At 39.8% G+C, this 16,394-nt stretch overlaps 1 protein-coding gene and 1 pseudogene across 3 annotated transcripts in view; one reads left to right on the top strand and one right to left on the bottom strand.

The window, feature by feature from the left end:
• Positions 1–16,394, bottom strand: part of Plce1 (phospholipase C, epsilon 1) — a 269,999-nt gene that overhangs the window by 154,947 nt on the left and 98,658 nt on the right. The window lies entirely within an intron of this gene.
• LOC102027883 lies at positions 13,238–15,212 on the top strand (annotated as a pseudogene).

The raw sequence follows: 16,394 nt of genomic DNA, 5'->3' as shown, positions 1-16,394 counted from the left end.
CACGCACGCACACACACACCCTTTTCTGGGCAGGGATTGAGGTTGGAGAGTTAGGCAGGATTATTTATAGCTTACAGAAATCTGAATTTAGAAGATACCTTCTTCCCAAAGTATTCATGCAACCTTGTGATCATGACTTTAAATGACATCCTATCAAACTCCAGGAGAACCTGCCACATGGCTCTTACATATGCAAACTATTCACCCCAGGGCGGGTGTAGCTCTCACACCCATAATCAATCAAACTCCAAAAGCCCACCACATGACCACATGAGGCTTTGGGGGGGGGGCACACAGACACAAACTATAACAGTGTTACACTGAATTTATGCAAAATGTGGTTCCCTTAGTTAATAACTAGTTGAAAAAGTTAAGCAGGATTGTAGTTCCTGGACTTCTCAAGCCCTTAATAATTCCCACAAGGGAAATATAATATCACACAGTACCCTTTTCAACATTGTTGTCTCTGTATCTTTTACATGGGAAGTGCAGTCTCTTCAAAAGTTTTCCCATCACACTTTGTGATTCCCAGGGGGATGAATGGGGCCTATAGAATGTGTAAAGTTGGTGGTTCCAAGAGGTTTAGTCTTCCATGTTGTAAGAATCCTAAGATCTAAGGGTGAGAAACACTATGGCTTATTTAGGAAACTGCAAGTTATTCCCCATGCTGAACCCATATTAAGAGAGAAGGGGCATGACCATAAAAAAACAGGAAGAAAGCTTTATTTTCCAGAAAGCAAGAGTGAACAGGTATGGGAAGGAACAAAGGCAGATATATATATCCCAGACTTTAGGTCTCGAGTTTGACCTGGGGATCACTTCATCTTGAAGGATGGGAATCCCAGGCCAAGTCTTCTTTTGAGGGGTGCTTCTCTAAGTAGCTGGAGTACCCTCCCCAGCCCTCTTTGCCTTCCTTTCTCTCTGGTGATAAGCTGCTGTTCCCATGAACTGTCCACCAATTTTTCAACCCAGAAATACCAGGTAGGGCTAGGTATAATCTTCTACACTTGATGAATGTTTTCCTTTAGTAATTGTTCACTTAGTCCTCTTGGGGAATCCTCTACCTTTCAGAGTTAGCACTTAAAAAACAATGCTGCCAGCTGGAGATATGGTTTAGTGGTAAACTGCTCGTCCAGCATGTGTGGGGCTCTGGGTTGGATCTCCAGCACTGAAAAGGAAGAAAGGAAGAAAGACAGGAATGAAAGAAGGACCAGAGGAAGGGAGGAAGGGAGGAAGAGAGGAAGGGAGTGGGGAGGAAAGGAGGAAGGGAGGAAGGGAGGGGGGAGGAAAGGAGGAAAGGAGGAAGGGAGGAAGGGAGGAAGGGAGGGAGGGAGGGAGGGAGGAAGGGAGGGAAGGAGGGAGGGAGGGAGGGAGGGAGGGAGGGAGAAGACAGAGAGCAAGCTTGTTCAGAGCCTGATCCCACCCAAGAATCTTTTAGCCTGGGCTAGAGTCCAGCAAAACCTGCCACTGCCACTTCCTATTTATTTCTGTTTTTGCTTTTTTGGTCCCCACTAAAAGTGACAGCACTTGGTTTTTCTTACTATAGCTCACATGAATCTTTAGAGTTTACAAAGTAATCTCATATAATCTCTGTATATTGTGAGGGAGTCATTGTTTCCATCATGCGTAGGCCCTGTTGCTCTTATTATTTATAAAGCGTGAGCTAAGCTGTCACATGACTTGCTCACAGATCCAGCCTGGTGGTCAGCCCTGGAACTGACAAAAGCTGGTAGAAAGCCTGAAGGTTCTGGCTCTTGGCCTAGTACTCAGTGTCACCCTAAACTGAGCCTGAGCGATCTTAGGCATGCTCAGTACCCAGGGTCCAGCCGTAGTAGCTGCCAGCACATCTGAAGGGTTAATGAAATGCTAAATGCTATATATTTACCCACTCATTTACTGAGTGCCTACTGTGTGCCAGGCTTTGTTTTAAGCTACACTGAATTTGGTATTGGTGAACAAGACCCCTATTCACGTAAGACCTCCTAGGAGAGCATACAGATAAATGGTGAACATAGCAGATGAGAAATGATGTACACTGGAAAGTGATAAAAGTGCTATGGTGAAGACCAGAAGAGGGAAGGTATAATGTTACAGTGTATATTAATTAAAACAGCAATTTCCTCAGACTTTTCAGCAAAATTACTCACAACTTAATCCTCCAGGATGCTCTTGATTTGGTCATCCGGATACTTTTCTAGCATCTTAACAATAGCTACTTACTTACCTCCTACTCTTCATCATTTATTAGTTCTCTGCATTAAGTAACACATTTAATATTCACAAAAACCCTGTTAGGTGGTGTGATTACCCTCCATCCTTTGTGTGGTACTGGGGTCTTTGCACAGAGTCACATTCCCAGCCCTTTTTTATTCTTTATTTTGAGAAAGTCCCTGACTTTCCCTGGCTAGGCCTGAGCTTTAGGATCCTCCTGCCTCAGTCTCCCACAGTGCCATGATTACAGGCATGAGTCACAATACTTCGTTTCTCTCCATTCTTTACATGATGAAACAGAAGTCAGAAATGTTGAGCAAACTGCTTAAAGACACCTTGCTACTAAGAGATGGAGTTGAAATGTAAATCTCATTCTGATTTGAAGAACCTTCCTTCTTCTACACTTAGCCTTTTGAGGGATGTTCTGCAAATGCAATCCCCCAACTCCCTACTGAGCTTGCTGCAGGCACATGTGCATGTGTGCGTGTACACGCATGCACACACACACCCTTTTCTGGGCAGGGATTGAGGTTGGAGAGTTAGGCAGGATTATTTATAGCTTACAGAAATCTGAATTTAGAAGACACCTTCTTCCCAAAGTATTCATGCAACCTTGTGATCATGACTTTAAATGACATCCTATCAAACTCCAGGAGAACCTGCCACATGGCTCTGCTTCTGAAATGTCATTGTTCATTTCCACTTTCTGTGAATGGGAACAAACTGAGTGCAGCTTTCTTGGGATGCAAAACAGAACTGCAAACATGCTGGACACCCTTTTCCTAGCAATTCTACTAGAAATTTATCCCACTGAAATTCTTGTAAAAATATAGACAAAGAGAAGTAAATTTACCCTCACTGAAACTGAAATTTTTTCATGATAAGTTTAGCTAAAATATGCAAGTTGAGAACAATGGAATATGATCCTATGGGGGGGAAATACTTTCATGAATATAGGTCTATATTTGTGTATCTCTCCAGTATTCACCAAACTAGTATATATTTATATCTTATACAGCTCTGCTTTACTTTTTTGTAATGCACATATAACAGTATTATAAAAACTGATAAAAATAGTATCTGAAAATTTCACCCATAGAACAAAGCCTCAATCTTCTCATTGTAGAAGCAATCTACAATCTACAATCTACAATCTTCTCATTGCTCCACCTTGTCAGCTGTCCATATATTGTTCTGATAAACACTGGAATACCAGTTCTGAGAAACACTTCAAGCTATAATTAGGTAAGAAAACAAAAACTTCTTGCATCTGCTCTATCCATTTTTCTTTGAAAATGGATTAATTCACAGTGAATTTTGCACACAGTCACATTTTAAAAGTTAAGCATTAGATCCTCCACTGTACATTTAATGGTATACTTCCAGTTATATAAAATAATACACAGAGAACAAGACATTGATTTCCTTTTATGAAAGATTCAGAGTTAGCTTAGGAACACTAAATGTCAGACAGAGTTGAAAATTGCTTTCAACAGGGTAGTCATAAGTTTACAAAATTTTTAGTTAATTTGTTATTTTTTCTCATTACTATTATGGGTTTTTGGAATTAAAAAAATCAATCTTACAGCAACTGTGTCTAGTTAGTCCTTAACCCCACACAGAAAAAGATGAGCTTACAAAATAAATGAAACATATTATTTGTAAGTCAGTATTTAAAAAGAAAAAAAAGCCAGTATATCTAGACTGAGAGTTAAGACATGTTCAGATGAAACTCTCTACTGAACTAGAGTCTCAGAAATAAAAGAAAAAGAAAACAATGGACAGAATTCTCATTAATGAGACATAACTTTTACACCCTGATTTCCAAAGAAATATGTGCTCATGATAAAAAAAATGTAGAAATGTACGTAGAAATATAAAAAATGAAAGTTGCAATAATAAAAATAATAATCAATAATCCCACACATAGAGATAATCTCTGCAAATATTTTTTGTTGTACATTTAATGTTTTTCCTATAAATACACATACTATTTTCAAATTAGGATTAGAAAACAGCAACCCTGATTTTTCTAACAATAACAATAATAACTAAAAATATAGTGTACATTTCCTCAACTCTAATACTGGCTTTATAATATTTGATTTTTAATGGTTCCTTAGTACTCCATGCTATATTTATAATTTTTACCATTATATATACCACTGTGATAAATAAACTTATAAATATATTTTTGTATTTACATAGGACCTGAAAGAGCCATAACTATGTAACTGAAAGAAGGAAAATATCCTGCTCACAATAAGAAATTTCTAGGGTGCAGAATTTGCTCATCTTTTCTTTTTTACAGCACATGAATTGTTTTATCACTACCTTTCACTGATAGTTTATCTATTTCCAGTTACCCTGGGTAAAAAGCAAAAATACAACTGTGCCAAAACTCACATGATATGGTGAAATAATGTCCTGTATTGACATCGTGCCCTGTAAAGAATAGCATTTTTGACTCAAAGTGAGCTGGGATGGGATGAAGGTCTCTTAAATATTATTGGTGGCAATCTGATGTCCTCTTACTCAGCAGAGAGTCCTGAGGGATGGCGGACCTTATGGACATTGATAGTTCTAGAACTGAACCCAATCAGGGCACCAGAGTTCCAGGGACCTACCTGATTGAGCTAAGGGATTCTGCTTCTGTATTTTATAATCATAACAATCAATAATAATCAGAAGTAAATTATAATATTATTGAATGACATATAATAACTATCCCAGTACTTAACAGGAATTGCACTAAGCTCTCTCCAGAGCTCACTTAGTCCCCACAACCACTACACAGACAGCACAGCACTCCTTGCTATACTATTCTCATTAGCAGCCTGGGGACACAGGTTAGGGACTTGCTCAACATCACCCTGAGACTGGCAATGGAATCAGTGCCGTATCAGTCTGACACCAAAGCTGAGCCCCCTGAAATCACAAACTGTGTGACTTGGAGGTTTCTTCCCTTTGGTCTCTGTATACATGGACTACCATTTGCAGTGGTAGGTGAATGAGGCAGGACTCAGGCTCAGTGCTGAAGAAACAGATGGATAATTGGGACAAACTTTCCACATATTACAGATCAGAAAACCATAACTCTGAAAGACCACATTTTCCGCCCCAGATCACACAGATCTGTAGAGTTGCTCCAGAACTCATGGCCCCTGACTCCCAGCCCAGAGCACTCTGGCTCTACCCCAGTGCCTCTGTCCTTTGGTGTGGCTAGAATATTAGATGCTGCAAGCTTCTGAGGGCAGGCTCCTCAGAGGAGGAAGCAGTGTAACGGAAAGTAATACCCAGCAGACGTCTTGGCAGCCTCACACACTTGGGGCCAAAGCTCAGCTCAGCCCTTACCTACTGCATGACCTGGGCATGTTCTAGACAGCTCTGTCGTAGAGAGGACGGGGACAATCAAATGAGAAGATGCATGCAAATGTTTGCCACATACTCAACTTTTGATAGTCATTTTGTCATCATCACTAATTCATCACTTAAAAAAGGTGAAGGACTTCTCTGGCCTTTCATCTTAGAGGCTAGATAGGAAGACTTACTCATATATCAAACCATTTCTGGCTTTGGAAAATTTTGCTTTATTTTTATAACCTGCAATTTGCATCCTCTGGTATGGTGCCCACCACAATAAAATTTTTAAAGATGCCAAGTGATATCTTATTTATTGATATAAAAGGAAATGTCCCTATATCATCTTGCCAACATTGCAGTGACCTATTTCCTAATTTTAAGCAAGCTCCTTCCCAATAAAAAGCACAAAACAATTGCATTATTAACACTTCAGTAATTACATGCACTTTTGGCATGTTTAACACAGTAAAAATATAACATGTACATATACAAATACATATATTTCCTGAGTAATAGAAATGTTGGGAGTATCTTTTGCTCTAACATTTAGTCTTTGACCATGTTCATGATACAAAGTTCCTCAACCCCTTGAACTTCTTGATAGTAGATATGTTTGGTTGTGATGAGGTGAGTCTTGGTGGGCTTCTGGTAACTTTGGGTTGATGGCTGGGCAGCAGAAAGGCCACATCATGATTAAAAGGTTGGAACTTTCAGTCCCACCCTCATCCTGTGGGGAGGGAAGAAAGGCTGACGACTGAGTTGAAACTTGGTGAGGTTATGTGAAAATGTTTAGATAAAAATCCAAAAAAACATGGGGCTCACAGAATTTCTGGGTTGCTAATGAACACATAGAGGTGATCAGAAGGTGGTACACCCAAAGAGGCATGGAAGTGTGCCTCCTGCTATACCTTGTCTTATGCACCTCTAGCTGTTCACTTATATCCTTTTATTTTATTTATTTTATTTTATTTTATTTTATTTTATTTTATTTATTTTATTTTTGTCTTTTTGGACAAGGTCTCGCTATGCAGTTCAGGCTGGCCTTGAGCTCACTTTGTAGCCTAGGCTGGTCTCAAACTTGCAACGATCCTCTTGCCTCAGCCTCCCAAGTGCTGGGATTATAGACATGCATCACTACCTCCAGCTACTTGTATCCTTTATAACAAACTGATAAACGTGTTTCGTTAAGTTATGCAAGTCATGATAGCACATTACTGCACTGAGGAAGGGGCCACAGCAACTCCCAATTTGTAGCCAGTTTGGTCAGAAATACCACATGCTCAAGACTTGGAGAGTGGGGTCTGAGCAGGGGTAGTCTTATGGGATGAGCCTTTACCTGTTGGGTCTGACCTTAACTCCAGGTACAAAGTGGCAAATTTGAATTATAGGACACTGGTTTGGGAAAGTTGGAGAGTTGGTTGTTAGTGTGGAAAACTTCTACACATTTGGCATCAGAAATATTGTGCGAAACACACAGCACCTGCATGCCTTCCAGCTTGGCATTATCAGCAAACCCAAGAGAAGAGACGAGTCTCAAAGTTAAATACTTTTATGCTAAATACTGATGAATGATTCATGTCCACTTTTAAAAATTGATAAAGCTCATATTTACTTTTTAATTTGTACAGCTCAACGGCTTCTTTGTATATCCATAAAGTTGCATAACTGTCACTATAGTCCACTTTAGGACATATTCACTCCCATGGGTAAGCTTGCACATGTTAGCGTTCACTCTACTGCCCACTGTTCCCCTCGCATCAGCCCTGATAATCACCAATCTATCTTTCTGGCAATGGCTTTCCCTAGTTTGGACATTTCATATAGTGGAATCATAGAATACATGGCCTTTTGTGGTTGGCTTCTTTTATTTAGTGTAATGTTCTCAAGGATTATCAATCAGAACTTCATTTGTTTTTATGATTGAAAAATATTCCATTGTATGTTTATACCACATTTTGTTTATCTACCAGATGATAGACATTTGGGTTTTTACACATTTTGGCTATTATGAATAATTAATGAACATTCATGTAAAAATTTTTGTCTTTACATGTTTTCGTTTTTCTTGGATACATACCTAGGAGTGAACTATTGGATCACACGGCTAGCTCTACGGTTAGCATTTTGAGGATACTTAAATTGTTTCCCAGAATGACTGCAGGAATTCACATTTCCACCAGCCCTGTACATACAGGGCTTTAATTTCTCCACACCCTTAAAAACATTTGTTTTTCTTTTGATTTTATATCCTAGTAGGTTTGAGGTGGCAACTTATTGTGGCTTTAATTTACACTTTCTTAATGACTAGTGATACTGAGCATTTTTTCATGCTTAGTGGCCATTTGTATATCTTCTTAAAAGAAATATCTATTCAAGTTCTTTGTCCATTTTTGAATTGTTTGGTATTTTTGTTGTTGAGTTTTAGTCCTCTATATATTCTGAGTATTGATTTTTTATTATGTATGATTTGCAAATACTTTTCTCACATTCTGTTGATGTCTTTTGACTTTTTATGTCTTTTTTAGGGTTTGTTTTTGAGACAGAGTCTCACTATGTAGTACAGGATGGCCTTGAACTCACTTTTTAGCCCAGGCTGGCCTTGAACTCACTGCGATCCTCCTGCCCCAGATTACAGGCGTGCGCCACCACGACTGGCCTGTTGCCTTTTTACTCTGCTGCTAGTGTCCTTTGATGCAAAAATGTTTTTAATTTTGATGCAGTCCATTTTTTCTTTTGTTACTTGTGTCTTTGACATCACATCCAACAAATCATTGCCAAATTCGATGTTATTAAAATTTTCCCCTATGTTTTCTACTAAAAATTTTGTTTAGATGTTTTGGCCCATTTTGAGTTAAATTTTATATAGGGTGTAAAGTAAGGGTCCTATTCCATTCTTTTGTATGTGGATATCCAGCTTGCCCAGCACATTTTATTGAAAAGACTTTCTTTCCCCAATGAATGTTTTTTAATTGAAATAGGATGAAAAATTCTCTAAGGTTATAGGACTTGCAGTGTTTGCTTTTTGACCAAATGCTATTATAAGTGAAGCCTACTACATTAATTCAACTGATATGATGTACTGTACCTAATTTAATAATGAATGAGGAACTATTTTATATTTAATTATAAAGTTGGTGATTGTTTTACTATGCTTAATGATTTAAGTAGGACTTTGCTGACAACGTCAAACTGACCTTTAAAAAAACACATATGCCAATGTTTTTATCATTACCATCAAGTGGCTAATGATAGGGTTGGGGACATTACGACTTAGTTCATTAAAATCACTGTAGAGTTGCTAACATGGAGAGAATTGGTTATATGCAACCATAAGCCACACACCATGGACCTTCCTTGAGTCCTGCCTCAGGACACTACACTGTGGTCTTTTTCTTAACTCTCCTTGGTCTTGGTTTCAGAGCCTCCTGTGGGCCCTCAGCCTGAACTCACCTAAAAAGCTCATTTCAAGTTGTAATGATCACATCTAAGCAGATGGCTTGCAGATATATAACTCTGGTTTGGACCTCTCATTCTGATACAATTCAGATGTTTCTATTTGAGGGTCAACTTAAATATCTCAGCCTCTGAAAGTCAAGATATCCCAACTGGATCTAACTTTTCATATTTTTGTTTTTAATAGCACTACCTTCATTTGCCTGGGCCCAAAATCTCAGAGGCATTTGTTATTTATTTCTCTATATCCTGGGCTGAGTTTGCATCCATTCATCTACCAGTTGTCTACAGGATTAGTTCCTTCCTTTCCATTGTTATTGCTTTCCTTTAACTCCCACCTGCAAGCATGCTTGTAACAGCCTGATTGTTGTGTGCTGTGAAAAATAAAGGGAAATTTTTATGGAGCCCTCATTAGGTACAAGTCTAGGAGATCAAAAAGGCTATTTGGCCCTATGAGAAGATGTTGAAGATTGCAGTAAGGCAGGGGGAGAATGGAGACAAGCCCAAAGAAATGTATAAAGAAAAAAAAAAAAACATGGTTTATACAAGTTTGGGAGAGACCTCACATTTCCTTCCTAAGTTCAGTTTCTCTCTGATTTGGTATACAACAGTCATAGGATCTGGAAAGACACCTGTTGGCTTCTATCTTTGGGTCCTGAGCAGTACAGACAAAAAAGGTATTGGCTCCCATAGTTGGACACAGACAGCCCAGGCTGCTGGTATCTGGTGTCCATGACACCCTGCTGGACTGCCGTCAGCACTTACTGTGTAAGTCAGGGCTTCAGGCCTGAACGTTCTTGGCATCTTCCTTCACTGAAGGCGCCTCCTCCTATGGAGGCCTCCCCAGACACTAATTCATTTATTTTATCCTATTATAATTCTCTCAGACAAGTATATGCATTGGTTTATTTTAAAGGCCAGTGATGATATTTAGGAAGACAAAAATTAACTAACTTGCCACAAATCTTGCTGTATTTATGTGGTAGATCTGGGATTTAGCTTTTTCTGTCACCAAATCCCATGTTCTTCATCACTGGTTTTTGCTTTGTGTATGTCACACACGTGTCTATGACCTAAATCATCCATTCTCTCTAGGTGTTTTCCATGTTGTGCTGGACTTCACTGCATTTCCTACAGGGAGACCAGAGGCAGGGAAAGGCCTTGAGTCTAGCTTCAGAATACTTCAAAGCATGCTTTTGTGAGCTCTGTAACCATCTAGAGCTCAGTTGTTAGTGCCTGTGCCTCGGTTTCCTGTCTCAATGTTCACCCAACTTTTAATAGACTCTGAACATCAGAGAATTAAGGAATTACTTTATTCTTCAATCTAGCTTCCTCTCTTATCTCCAAACAGTGCCTAGCATGGTGTCCAGCCATCACAAGGACTAAAATGACTTACCAAATTCATAATTCTCCAATCTGCCTCCGCATTTTGAAAAGATGGGACAAAAAGAGTTTGGAAATGATACCACTATGACAATAGAGATACAAAGCTATGTTCCCTCTGCATATAGAAAACTTAAAACTATTATGCTAGAAAGAGTGACAAAAAAAGACTAAAAGGAGAAATTGAGGTTGGGGGCCTAACAAGACCCTATCCATGGAAAATGTGAATGCTTTCTGGAACTTTTCTAACCAAGTTCCTGAATCTGTAACATATTTCCAATAGGTCTAACTTGGGCTTTAATATCTAATTTGCAAAAACAAAAACAAAAATTATGTATATGTGATAGGTCCAGAACACAAACCATCTGTAGATTTGCAACTCAAGTGTGAAGACATTTCAAAATAGGACAAAGTGAAGCACACGTAGTCTCACAGGAGCTAAGCGGCTGAAATAAGACATTAACCCACACAAAGACCCTGGAGAGCTCCAGCCCTTCCCCTTGGATAACTCTGAAAGGAGTGCAGAGAGTTCCAATTTGGGAAGGGGTTTGTTTATACTGCTTGGTACAAGTCAAGGCTACAGATCCCTAATGGTTTTAACATCCCTAAAGGTTTTCCTCATTTGGGCAAAATCTATGCTTTACGTAAGCCCGAGGAGGCCTCGGTCCCAGCCATGCAGGCTGGCCTGACTGCACAAAGAACACTTAACTGCTCTAACTCAGGCGAAGTTTAACAGTATCTACCCCTTGATGGTAGTAAAAATGACTCCATTCTTAACCTACTGTAGTTTTTATTATACTTCATTTTCTGCAAGTGATGCTAACTTTTCAAAACTAATCCTTTTTCTGACCACTGCCTCATGCCAGTGAAAACTAAGTGAGTTCACACTGGCTTCTGGCCCCTCCTTTTGCCTGTAGCACTTATTAATCCAGGAATAATTGCTCAGGTTTGTAGTTGCCATTCTCCCTGCAGAGGGTGCTTCTGGGCTCTGGGCCCTCACATGCCACTGTTGGTCTGACCTTCCTAAATCCCATCAGGGGCTCTTAGTGATACAGGGCTATGCTTTCATCCTGCTCTCTGATTTGTGGCCTCACCCATCAAATAAACCCTCCATTTCATCGTGCCACTGTACCTGCATTCAGTTTGTCCCACAGGCCCTCCACTGGTCCCTACCTGGACGCTCTCCCACGTGTTTCCCCACCTGGCACACCTTCCACATCTCCCTGGAGATTCTAAGCACAAGTTTGTGCCAAGATGACCTACATGTGTTTACAGCTTGTCTCTATTTTGCCCCAACTCCCAGTGTAGCCTCCTGAATCCTTGAGCCAAAGGCTCCAGGGCATGTGAGAACCTCAGAATGCAATCCAACGTGTATGCACGCAGGGCCAGTAAGAGTGTGAGGTGGCACAGGTGTATCAGGCATGGGGCTGGTGTATCTCAGCTGGGGGATAAGAACGGAACAGTGTCAGCCCATAGGGCCAAGGGAGGATGGTGGCCTGGGGCTGACAGAGAAGCCAGAATTCTACATTTTAATGTAGTTTCCCAGTTTTTATAATACTGCAGCTGTCAAAGAAAAAAACACCTGTCAAAGAAATAAACACATGGTTTATTATGGAAAAATTTTACTCCCTGGATGTAAGTAAAACAGTGCTACAGCTTGGAGTACTACAGTACTACGGTGTGGAGTTTGGCATGGGTTGGGGGGGTCAGTCACGGTCCCCTTGTGGTTGTCCTCAGACTGTGTTTCTAGTCCATGCCACAAGCTTCTTTTCTATATCCAGCTGCTTGGAATGCAGTTCCCAGAAAGCAAAGAAAGCTGCTACCAGCCACTATCTCTTTCACACCCTCTCAAACACAGTACTTTAGCTAATACCATCTCGGTCTTCATTGCAGAATAATCATTTGTTTTCTGATGTAGTGCTCACGACAGTTTTAAATGTTTATATTTTTATTTTGCGTATAAAGGAAGATCTGTGCAGGTGGGGACGTCTCTGTTTTATTTTGATCTGAAGTGTTAATTTTACTGAGTCACTAGTGCTTAACACTCTCTGATGACTTATGGAATCCCTGCTTTTCCTCTCTGTGCCTCAATCCCTTCATGTGTGAAAGTATGTCGCTTAAATTAGATAATACTTTAAAAACATTTGTTGCACTGGTATCCAGGGAGCACCCAATGTCTGTTAGTGTTTGTCATTCTGACTTCTCTAGACTTTCTTGGCATAATGAACCTTTTAGCTTCCCACTCTCCACCCCAACCTCAACCCTACTGCCACTGGACCTTTGCACTTATAATCACTTCTGCCCACTCTTCCAGTCCCTCCCCTCTTAGTTATCAGACCAGATCCACAGCCCTGAGTTCAAATGTAACTGCCTGAGGAAAGATTTCTCTGATGGTTTCACAGCCATGTCTATCTCCTTTGTAGCAGGCACCATAGTAACAATTTGTCATTTATTTTGTGGCTGTTCAATTTGCTACCGGTCTTCATACTCTAAGTGAGTAGGAACAATTCTTTTCCTGGGCCCTGGCAGTACAGATATTCACTATGTACTTGTGAGGTAAGTGAATTTCCGCATTCCCACTAGGCGCCTCTTCTTGATGTGCTTCTGTGTGACAACCACAGGGAAGAAAGCCTCCCCTGAAGCTCTTCTCCTGGCTTGAGGGCTGCAGAGTCGAGGTATCCTTTCCCCTTCACTCAAGGGACAGATCTAAGACCTCTAAAGCAGGGCTAATACAGAGATGTGGTCATCCTCTTCTTGTATTTTTCTCTTTTGTCAACTGTTTACAAAAATGAGATCTCTAGGAGCACTTGCTAACTGGCTGAGGGGCATGAGGGCACTTAGGGTGACCACAGAAACAGGTAAGAGAGAATTATTCTCTGGCTGTCTGCCACAGCATGGCAAGGTCCGATAATATATCACAGGTGTAAATGTTTTTTACACGGCTCTCAGGGGGTCTGTCTTTTCCACCTACCTTCAGTCACATGGTGGGCAGGGGTGGAACCAGCTCAAGGACTGTGTAAGTGCTTAAAAATAGTTAAACTGGTGATAACTTAACTTTCGATGTTGGTGATGCTCACAGGACACATCGGGTAGCTTCAAATGTTCCTTCCTGGCTTTAGTACATGAAACTGTGTAGCCTGGCCCTATACGCATGTGTTTAGGTATTCATACTCATTCAACAAATATTCTGTGAGCCCTCTCTGTGAGCCACACACTGTGTGGCTTCTTTTACAGAGTGAAACTCATCAGTTAGTCCATGGGGAAGCTGCTGCTTGCTTTCGCATTAGATTGCCCCTGTGCCATGCTTCTGCAGCTGTAGGTGGGAAGATCCCCAAGCACCCTCATAGGCTCCTACATGGTGCTCTGCTTGTTTTGAAATCCTCAGAGGTGCCTAAGGCAAGGAGGCAGAAGGAATGTGGGAAAATGACCACTTTTGTAGTCATATGAATCAGATAGGATAAAAAACTGGCTTTGCTCCTACTAGCTTGGAAATCCTGGTTAAAGATTTTGGTTCTAGAGTTAGTAGTCCACCAGCCTAGACTTTATGCATTTCAAGGAACTCTGGAACTTTCTGCACTCTTTCTTCCCATCCATAGTCCCAGATTATCTACAATAATATCTCTTGAAATGGATTTTAAATGTTTGCTTAAGAGGGGAAAATATGGGCCTTAGACACAAATCAGGAAGAATGAGACAAGGGTAAAACAGTAGAAGTGGGTGGTGCCTATTTTGAAACAGAAAAGAAGAATTTCACAATTCTGGATGCCCCTGGCCATAGGAGTTTTGTTCCAAATATGATTGGTGGTGCCTCTCAAGCTGAGGTGGCTGTGTTGGTAATCTCAGCCAGGAAAGGAGAGTTTAACTGGATTTGAAAAAGGAGGACAAACCATAGAACATGCAATGTTGGCAAAGACAGCAGGTGTAAAACACTTAATTGTGCTTATTAATAAGATGGATGATCCAACAGTAAACTGGAGCAATGAGAGGTATGAAGAATGTAAAGAGAAGCTAGTGCCAGTTTTGAAAAAGGCTGGCTTCAATCTCACAAAGGACATTCATTTTATGCTCTGCTCAGGATTGACCGGAGCAAATATCAAAAAGCAATCAGATTTCTGTCCTTGGTACATTGGCTTATCATTTATTCCATATCTGGATAACTTGCCAAACTTCAATAGATCAGCTGATGGACCAGTCAGGCTGCCAGTTGTGGGTAAGTACAAGGATATGGGCACTGTGGTCCTGGGAAAGCTGGAATCAGGATCTATTTGTAAAGGCCAGTAGCTTGTGATGATGCCAAATAAGCACAATGTGGAAGTTCTTGGAATAGTTTCTGATGATGTAGAAATGGATTCTGTAGCCCCAGGTGAAAACCTCAAAATTAGGCTGAAAGGAATTGAAGAAGAAGAGATTCTTCCAGGATTCATACTCTGTGATCCTAATAACCTCTGTCATTCTGGACGCATGTGTGATGCCCAGATAGTGATTATAGAGTACAAATCCATCATCTGCCCAGGATATAATGCAGTGCTGCATATTCATACCTGTATTGAGGAAGCTGAAATAAAAACCTTTATCTGCTTGGCAGACAAAAAATCGGAAAAAAAAGTAAGACTCAATCCCGTTTTGTAGAACAGGATCATGTATGCATTGCTCGTTTAAAGACAGCAGGAACCCTCTGCCTTGAAACCTTGAAAGACTTCCCTCAGATGGGTCGTTTTACCTTAAGAGATGAGGGTAAGACCACTGCAATGGGAAAAGTTCTGAAACTGGTTCCCGAGAAAGACTACGCATTTTCTCAGTGACCCTGTACAATACTGTGAAGAAAATTGACTGCAAAAGCCTTCTTTTATTTTCTGCCCATTTTTAGACCTCTCTCCATATTTTGCAAAAGAAAAAATTCATAGCAAAAGTCCACATTATGTCAGCTTTCTCATATTGAGAGCTCTGCTGTGCTACTGTTGAGTTTTTCTGAAGATGATCCCCCAAAAACTGCTTCCTTGAGCAGATTTGGCAATAGCTTTGTAAGTGATGTGGACATAACTGCCTACAATAATGAAAACCTATAGAAATTTTTTGTTTGTATTTATCCCTTAGGGATAATTAGCCTTTTTTCCCAGGCAGATCATTTTGAGTGTGTGAGTGTGTGTGCACATGTTACACACAACTACCATGTTAATAAAATATTCAATTTGAAAAAAAAATAGAGGGGAAAACACTTTTGTTACTTAGGGTATTTCTAGTAATGGGGACAGCCTCAGAAATGCTGAAGAACATACTTGTTCAGCCTCTGTGGAATCACTTGTGAAGTTAGTAGTATAGAAAATTTTTATTTAAAGTTTGTTGTCATGATGAAATATGAAGTTAAAAATGTTTAAAGTACCAAAAATATATATCCAGTTGACAAAATATTTTAGACATTTCTGAAGATGGTAAAATTATGTTAGAATTCAGTTCATCATAAATAAAATACCCTTAAACTACTTTTTCCAACTTTAACTGTACTACAGGATTCTTTATTATTGCTTAGAGACTCAATTCCAATGTAAGTTTAAATAATGACTCAGACTATCTTAAGATCTTCCCTTTTTTCTTCTTAAATATTTGCTGCTGATCCACATGTTATTATAAACAGATCATAAGCATATTCCATTATGTTCTAGAAAAGTTCCCATGGACAAGAATGTTCACAGCTCATTTAAATGAATTTTAATCTTTTAAAAAACAAACAACTTAGAAATGCTAAAAAGGATTAGTTTCATAGACTGAAAAAATCATTTAATTTTACTATAATGAGCAATTCGCCCTCATAAAAAGGTACAAATTTTAAGTTGAACTAAATTTTGTATCAATCATGGATTTTAGATGCTGTATATTTGACCATTCATTCAACCAATACTTTTTTTTAACATCTATTGTGTTTAGAAATCATGGATTCTGGTACCAGGATGAATGCTTAACATCTTTTCTACTTTGGAGGGAATGGA

Source organism: Chinchilla lanigera, unplaced genomic scaffold (genome assembly GCF_000276665.1).
Source record: "Chinchilla lanigera isolate Chin_1 unplaced genomic scaffold, ChiLan1.0 scaffold00106, whole genome shotgun sequence".
Classification (NCBI taxonomy): Eukaryota; Metazoa; Chordata; class Mammalia; order Rodentia; family Chinchillidae; genus Chinchilla; species Chinchilla lanigera.
This window is presented reverse-complemented; position numbering and strand designations above follow the sequence as displayed.